We start from the raw sequence: 8,909 nt of genomic DNA, 5'->3' as shown, positions 1-8,909 counted from the left end.
CCACCGTATAGGCAGTTTTATACCCAGACACGGCGCACAATTATCGTGGCGCTCCGAAGTCAAATTCCACATTAATGTAGTCACACTTAGAATGTATGTCTTCATTGATTGAAGATATACACTACTTCGTGTGTTGCACATCTAAGTCATCAATATGCATAAGTGTTAGGATGTGTGCCTGATCACAGGACATTTGAGGATTCCAGGATATTTAGCTCACACCGTAACTTGCAAAACCTCTTCTCATCCAAGGGCTTGGTGAAGATATCTTCCAATTGCTCTTCAGTGTTGACGTGTATGATATCAATATCTTCCTTCACAACATGATCTCTAAGAAAGTGATGACGAATTTCTATGTGCTTTGTCTTCGAGTGCTGAACTGGGTTATTGGCAATCTTGATGGCGCTTTCGTTGTCGCAGTAAAGTGGCACTTGCTTCAGATGAATGCCATAGTCCTTGAGAGTTTGCTTCATCCACAGAAGTTGAGCGCAGCAAGATCCAGCAGCAATGTATTCAGATTCAGAAGTGGAGAGGGATACACAGTTCTGCTTCTTTGAAGACCAACATACAAGTGATCATCCCAGAAAGTGGCATGTGCCTGATGTAGACTTCCGATCAACCTTGTCACCAGCATGATCAGCATCCAAGAATCCAACCAGATCAAACTCTGAGCCCTTTGGATAACATAATGCGAGATTTGGGGTGTGAGCCAAATATCGAAGAATTCGCTTCATAGCTAAGTGATGCGACTCCTTTGGTGCCGCTTGAAATCGAGCACACATGCAAACACTAAGCATAATATATGGCCTAGATGCACATAAATAAAGCAAAGAACCAATCATGGAGCGGTATACCTTTTGATCAAACTCTTTACCATTGTCGTCGGGACCCAGATGATGTTTGGCTGGCATTGGTGTTGTGAAGCCTTTGCAGTCTTGCATACCAAACTTCTTCAGGCACTCTTTGAGATACTTCTCTTGAGATATGAAGATGTCGTTGTGTTGTTGTCGTATTTGAAGACCGAGGAAGAACTTCAGCTCCCCCATCATAGACATCTGATATTGCTCTTGCATCATATAGCCAAACTCTTCACTGTACTTCTGATTGGTGCAGCCGAAGATAATGTCATCCACATAAATTTGGCACACAAACAGTTCACCATCATATGTCTTCGTGAAGAGAGTGGGATCTAGGGAACCAGGTAGGAAGCCTTTGCTCTTCAGGAAATATTTGAGTGTGTCGTACCAGGCCCGAGGGGCTTGTTTGAGGCCATACAGTGCCTTGTTAAGCTTGTATACCATGTCAGGATGTTTTGGATCTTCAAACCCAGGCGGTTGTGCAACATACACTTCTTCTTCAATCTTGCCATTGAGAAAGGCACTCTTCACATCCATTTGATATAGAAGTATGTTATGATGATTTGCATAGGCCAGCAGTATACGTATGGCTTCAAGTCTAGCCACAGGAGCAAATGTTTCATCGAAATCAATGCCTTCCACTTGAGTATATCCTTGAGCAACGAGACGAGCTTTGTTTCTGACAATTTGTCCATGCTCATCTTGCTTGTTGCAAGTATATCCATTTGGTGCCTATTATATTGTGCTTCCGTGGATCAGGACGCTTAACCAGTTCCCATACATTGTTCAGCTCAAACTGTTGAAGCTCTTCTTACATAGCTTGAATCCATTCAGGTTCCATGAAGGCTTCTTCAACTTTCTTGGGTTCTGTAGACGAATGCGAAGTGCCCACAGAAATTTGCCAGCTGAGTTTCCCTTGAACGAGTGAGTGAACCAGGTGCATTGATTCTGTCAATTATTCTGTCAATCTGCACCTCATTGGCAACACGAGGATGTACAGGGCGAAGACTTTGCTCTTGCTGATCTGTGTTGTTATTGGGAAGAATGTCTTCAAGCTGAGCATTGTCTTCATGTGGATCAGGTGCTGAGATGATAAGTTCTTCTTCAGGATGAGCTTCAGAAGGTATAATCTCTCCAGTTCCCCTTAGCTTGATTGATTCACTAGATGGAACTTCATCTAGCACATTTGGCAGTTGCTCTCTTTGTGAACCATTGGTCTCATCGAATCGCACATCCACTGTTTCAACCACTTTGTAATGAAAGAGATTGAAGACTCTGTAGGAGTGCGAATCCTTTCCATATCCAAGCATAAAACCCTCATGTGCTTTTGGTGCAAACTTTGAGGTGTGGTGTGGGTCCTTGATCCAGCACCTTGTGCCAAATACTTTGAAGTAACTGACATTTGGCTTCTTGCCAGTTAGGAGTTCATAAGATGTCTTGTTCAGAAGCTTGTGAAGATAAACACGATTGATTGTATGGCATGCAGTGTCAATGGCTTCAGGCCAGAATTTTCTTGGAGTCTTGTATTCATCTAGCATCGTTCTGGCCATCTCAATGAGTGTTCTGTTCTTGCGTTCGATGACACCATTCTGCTGTGGTGTGTACGGGGTTGAGAATTCATGTGTGATGCCCAAGGTATCAAGATATGTATCAAGTCCAGTGTTCTTGAATTCAGTGCCATTGTCACTTCTGATGTGCTTTATCTTGGCGCCGTAATTGTTCATAGCTCGATTGGCGAAGCATCTGAAGACATCCTGCACTTCAGTCTTGTAAAGGATTATGTGCACCCAAGTATATCTAGAGTAATCATCAACAATGACAAAGCCATAGAGGCAAGCAGTAGTGGTAAAAGTTGAGTAGTGAGTGGGACCAAAAAGATCCATGTGAAGCAGTTCGAAGGGTCGAGTAGTGGTCATGATTGTCTTCGAGGGATGTTTTGCCCTCGTCATCTTCACTGCTTCACAGGCACTGCATAAGTGATCTTTCTTGATCTTGACGCCCTCGATGCCTATGACATGTTTCTTCTTTGCAAGGGTGTGGAGGTTCCTCATGCCAGCATGCCCAAGCCTCCGATGCCAAAGCCAGCATTCTAAACCTTTTGCCAGAAGACATACTGCAAGTTGTGGCCCTGCTGAGAAATCTACCACATACAAATCATCTTTCCGATACCCTTCAAACACTAGAGACTTGTCAGATTCCATTAGTACCAGGCAACGATATTTTCCAAATATTATGATCATGTTCAAATCGCAAAGCATTGAGATAGACATTAAGTTGAAGCCAAGGGATTCAACAAGCATGACTTTATCCATGTGTTGATCCCTTGAGATTGCAACTCTACCTAGACCCAATACCTTACTTTTACCAGTGTCAGCGAATGTGATGTGGCTCTTGTCGGATGGACGTAAGGTTGAGTCCATAAGAAGGCTTCTTTTGTCGGTCAAGTGATTTGTACACCCACTGTCAATAATCCATTCTGAAGATGCTGGTGTCGTACCCTACAGTGCAGTTAGGGGAATAGGCTTCACGAAGAGAATTGTGAAGCAAAAACATTTGACGAACCAGTGGGTTGTGAATACTTAGATCCAGATTAGGACTAATAGGGAGAGTAGCATGCGATTCAGGAACGAAGTACATAGTGATGCCATTCGGGCATTTTATCTTGTGCCCTACAGGATGTTTAAGGTCCCCAGCAATAGCGTCAGAAGATTTTGGTTTTCTGCTGGAGACCTTTCCCTACAAAAGAGAGTTAAGCATTCTTAGCCACCCACATCTTCAAGGGTGGCTTAGAAGCAATAAGTCTAAGTGCAGCATCTGAGAATTTTGGCTTTGGAGCCCTAGCAAACAGTCTAGCAGGTGGACAATAGTACTCAGAAGAATAGGTAGAATAATTCTTGGTCATATGAACATGGCGGTTTGATGAACCGCTCTCATATTCATATGCCTGAGTGTGGTTTCCCTGCAAAACATTTGCGTTAGTGCGACTCAGGTGAGTCCTCTGTATGTATGAAGCCTTTGGACCGTATGAAGCCTTTGGTCTGAGGTTTGTCTTCTTCATGTGAGGTGTCATGAAGACATTCACAGGAAGATTTTCCAGACACCTTTTCGAAACCCAGATCTTCTTCATAGGCGGTCCATTCCTGCAGTTAGTACCAATATACCTGCAAACACTTCACCATTCTGATTCTTAAACAGTACATAGTTTGCATCAAAGGATTCATCAATGATAATGGGGTTAGCACAAGTGAAGCCAGATAAATTGGATGGATCTGCTGAAGGTTCCTTTGCAGCAACCCACTTGGTTTTGGGGTACTGCTCAGGTTTCCAGTAAGAGCCATCTGCATTTATTTTCCTTACGATACCAACACCCTCTTTCCTAGGGTTTTGGTTCAGAATCTGCTTCTTGAGGACATCACATAATGTCTGATGCCCTTTAAGACTTTTGTACATCCCTGTTTCAAGCAATGTCTTCAACCTAGCATTCTCATCAGCAATAGCGGTGGTATCCTCAGCAGGGGGGTTAGTTACCACATCAATAGTTGAAGATATTGCAACAGCAGTAGAAGTGGAACATTCAGCAACAGAATTAACATTATCACGCTCAATGCATTTAAGACATGGTGGTTCAAATCCATCCTGAGCGGAACTGATCTGTTTGGCGCGAAGTGACTCGTTTTCCTTTTGAAGATCTTCATGAGCCGCTCTCAATTTCTCAAGATCTTGCTTCCTTTGAAGATAATCATAGGAAAGCTTTTCATGAGCTGTTGAGAGAGTATCATGACGACTTTCAAGTTCCTGATACTTAACGTGAAGATTTTTTATGTCTTCAATTAAGGATTCGGACCGAGTCATTTCAGCACCCAACAGATCATCACTTCTGTCTAAACGTTTTTGAATATGTTCCATAGCTTTCTGTTGTTCAGTTGCAATTTTAGCAAGTGTTTTGTAGCTGGGTTTTGAACCACAATCAGAGTCATCGTCACTAGATGTTTGATAGTGAGTAGTGCGTGTGTTTACCTTGGCACCACATGCCATGAAGCAGTAGGTAGGAGTGGAGTAGTCCTTGTCATTTGCATTAGTGTCAGTGATGAAGTCATTTTCTTCAGTGTTGAAGATGGACTTGGCGACGTATGCTGTAGCCAGACTTGCAATGCCTGAATCAGACTCCTCCTCAGACTCCACCTTTGCCTCCTCAGAACTGGACTCCTCCTCTGAATCCATTTCCTTGCCAACAAATCGCACGTGCCTTGCCAGATGAGCTCTTCTTGTGTGATGAAGACTTTGAGGAAGACTTGGAAGAAGACTTTGAGTATTTCTTCTTCTTCTTGTCGTTAGTGTCATATTCCTTGCTCTTCTTCTTCTTTCTGTTCTCATTGTCCCACTGTGGACACTCAGAGATGAAGTGTCCAGTTTTCTTGCACTTGTGGCATGTTTTCTTCTTGTAGTCATGAGCAGAAGCTTCATCATTCCTTGAGCTTGATCGTGAGGACTTTCTGAAGCCTTTCTTCTTGGTGAATTTTTGGAACTTCTTCACAAGCATTGCAAATTCCCTTCCAATGTCTTCAGGATCATCAGAACTGATGTCAGACTCTTCTTCAGATGAGGAAACAACTTTTGCCTTCAAGGCACGAGTTCGCCCATAGTTTGGACCGTAGATATCTCTTTTGTCAGAAAGCTGAAACTCATGTGTGTTGAGCCTCTCAAGTATGTCAGACGGATCGAGTGTCTTGAAATCAGGACGTTCTTGTATCATCATGGCTAGGATGTCAAACAAACTATCAAGTGATCTCAGCAGCGTCTTGACGACTTCATGTTTGGTGATCTCAGTGGCGCCGAGGGCTTGAAGCTCATTTGTGATGTCAGTGAGTCGGTCAAATGTGTGTCGGACATTCTAATTGTCATTTTGCTTGAAGCAGTTGAAGAGGTTATGAAGGACACTGATTCTCTGATCTCTCTGGGTTGAGATGCCTTCATTGACCTTGGAGAGCCAGTCCCAGACCAGCTTGGATGTCTTCAAAGCACTCACACGGCCATACTGTCCTTTGGTCAGATGACCACAGATGATATTCTTGGCAGTAGAGTCCAGTTGAGTGAATTTCTTGACATCAGCAGCAGTGACACCTTCTCCAGCCTTGGGAACGCCGTTCTCGACGACATACCATAGGTCGACGTCAATGGCTTCAAGATGCATGCACATCTTATTCTTCTAGTAGGGATATTCAGTTCCATCGAAGACGGGGCACGCAGCGGAGACTTTAATTATCCCTGCAGTCGACATAGCTAAAACTCCAGGTGGTTAAACCGAATCACACAGAACAAGGGAGCACCTTGCTCTGATAGCAATTGAAAGTGCGTTATATCGACTAGAGGGGGGGTGAATAGGCGTTTTTATGAAAGTCTTCAAAACATGGAAGTTATGAAGACAAACAGTAGAGATATGCCTATTACTATGCAGCGGAAGGTAGATTACACTAGGCAAGCCATGGTCAAGTATTCAATAGAGTGAGAGCACAGTGACAAACAACTGCAGTGTAATGAGGATCAGGTAGGAAGATATTGTGAAGCCAAACAGATCATACATTCACGTTGTGAAGACAAAAGATAGAGCAAACATGCAATGACTTCACAATGAGTAATAGTAAGTAAAAAGGAAGTGAAGATGAAACCAGTGACTCGTTGAAGACAATGATTTGTTGGACCAGTTCTAGTTGCTGTGACATCTGTATGTCTGGTTGGAGCGGCTAGGTATTTAAACCTTAGGACACACAGTCCCGGCCACACAGTCCTGAACACGCAGCTCAGGACACCCAGTCCTCACCGTATTCTCCTTGAGCTAAGGTCACACAGACCTCGCCCAATCACTCTGGTAAGTCTTCAAGGTAGACTCCCAAACCTTCATAGACTTTGTTCACCGGCAATCCACAATGTCTCTTGGATGCTCAGAACGCGACGCCTAACCGGCTGGAGGATGCACAGTCCTCAAGTGTAATAAGTCTTCAGATCACTCAGACAAGAAGACTTAAGTGATGCCCAATTCTCTCTGGCTCTGGGTGGTTAGGGCTTTATCCTCGCTAGGTATTCTCTCTCTCTCTCTCTCAAAGGCTTCGAGGTGGGTTGCTCTCAAATGACAAAAGCCGTGCACTGAATCTGAGCAGCCAACCGTTTATGGTTGTAGGGGGTGGACTATTTATAACCACTAGGCAACCCGACCTGATTTTTCCGAAATGACCCTGGGTCACTAAGGAACTGACACGTGTTCCAACGGTCAGATTTCAAACCCACACGGCAACTTTACTTGGGCTACAAGCAAAGCTGACTTGTCCGACTCTGGACAAGATTTGCTCTCATAGTCTTCACTTGAAGACATAGGTTTTTAATTAGGCATCACTTCAGTCGTTCTGATCGGTTCTCTTGGACCCCACTTAATAGTACGGTGGTTCCTATGACTCAACACAAATGAAAGAGAACTACAAAAGATCTAAGTCTTCGAGTTCCATAGGCTTCACGTGGTGTCTTCTCTTGTCATAGTCTTCAATGTGAATATCTTCATATACCACCATTGACTTCAATGTCTTCATACATTTTTAGGGGTCATCTCTGGTAGGAAAACCGAATCAATGAGGGACTTCTACTTGTGTTATCCTGCAATTCTCACAAACACATTAGTCCCTCAACTAGGTTTGTCGTCAATACTCCAAAACCAACTAGGGGTGGCACTAGATGCACTTAAAAAGTGTAGTCCCAATGACTTCTTGTTCTGCTTCGCCGAATTATGGGCAAACTGGAAGTTGCGCTTGAACAGATTGTCGTCACGACACCATAGCAGTGACGATGGGTCAGCATCCGCAGGCTGTGGTCCACGGACCATGCAGGCATAGAGGCCTTGTTCAATGGATTCATCTCTGGACCTGGGTTGAAGGGTTCTGTATAGGATGTCTCCCCATGGTCGCTTGATGGCATTCTTCTTAGCATATTCCTTTGACACAAACCGGTACTTGAACCACTGTTCTGCCCAATATCGTCGAATCCATTGGATTCGTGTCTTCCGCTGGTTGTAATCCTCTTCTGGATCTGTATTGTACAGTTCTGAGAGGTCATCGGGCAGATCTCTTGATGTTTCACCTCGACGCTTTCTGCCACCCTTCCTTGCTGATTTCTCTGCAGCCATGAACTTTAAACTGAATGGCTTCAATACGTTCAAAGGCTTCAAGGGCTTTCGCTTGCTGGACAAAGAGGAACTGGCTTCGGGAGAATTTATATGATGCTGTAAGAATTCTACAAATGAATGTAGACTATGAGAACCAAGGGATTCTCCCACGGACATGTACCTATGACAGCATTAAGGTGCGAGGGAAGGGGAAGAGGTCATATGCATTCTCAGAAGATTTTGAAGATAAATCAGTTTAGAAGACATTGACCTCATCGTGCAAAGACATTCACTCATAGATAAAGAGTTGGTTCCAGATTTATACGAATCCATGGATCAATACAAGTGAGGAATCTAACTACTTTGTGAAGCATAAGTGAACATACTAGGCATATTATGAGATGCAGTATGAAATAGATCCAACTTGTGTGAATAGAAACTTCTTGTGGCAGAAAGTGATGGATCTGTAGGATCAAAGGGGCCGTAAAAGGAAGTTTTATTTACCACACGAAGAACTGCTAGACGGAGTGGAAGAGAAGGCCGAGCAGTTCGATCGTCCGTGCCCTAACTTGGCGACGGAGGACACCTACGGCGACGACGGAGAAGACGATGTCCGCGGCCGGCGTGAAGATGGTGTCGGAGAGGTTGCGGCAGCTAAGCGCTTCGTCGCCGGCGTCGTCGAGGGCTAGCGGTGGCGCTAGGGTTCGTGCGAGAGTGGAAGAAAGGATACTGACTGTGGTGAGACGTGTATTTATAGGGACAGGGACGGCACGGTGTTATTACACAGGTGCCCTTGGCGATTCACATCTGAAGGACACGTGGCCATCATGCAACATATCGGAGGTTGTTCCATGTTCCCACGCACGCCTGGATTGTCGGGTGGTCGTTCCCACTTCTCCGGGTTT

The sequence above is a fragment of the Triticum aestivum genome, chromosome 4A (assembly GCF_018294505.1).
Source record: "Triticum aestivum cultivar Chinese Spring chromosome 4A, IWGSC CS RefSeq v2.1, whole genome shotgun sequence".
Classification (NCBI taxonomy): domain Eukaryota; kingdom Viridiplantae; phylum Streptophyta; class Magnoliopsida; order Poales; family Poaceae; genus Triticum; species Triticum aestivum.
This window is presented reverse-complemented; position numbering follows the sequence as displayed.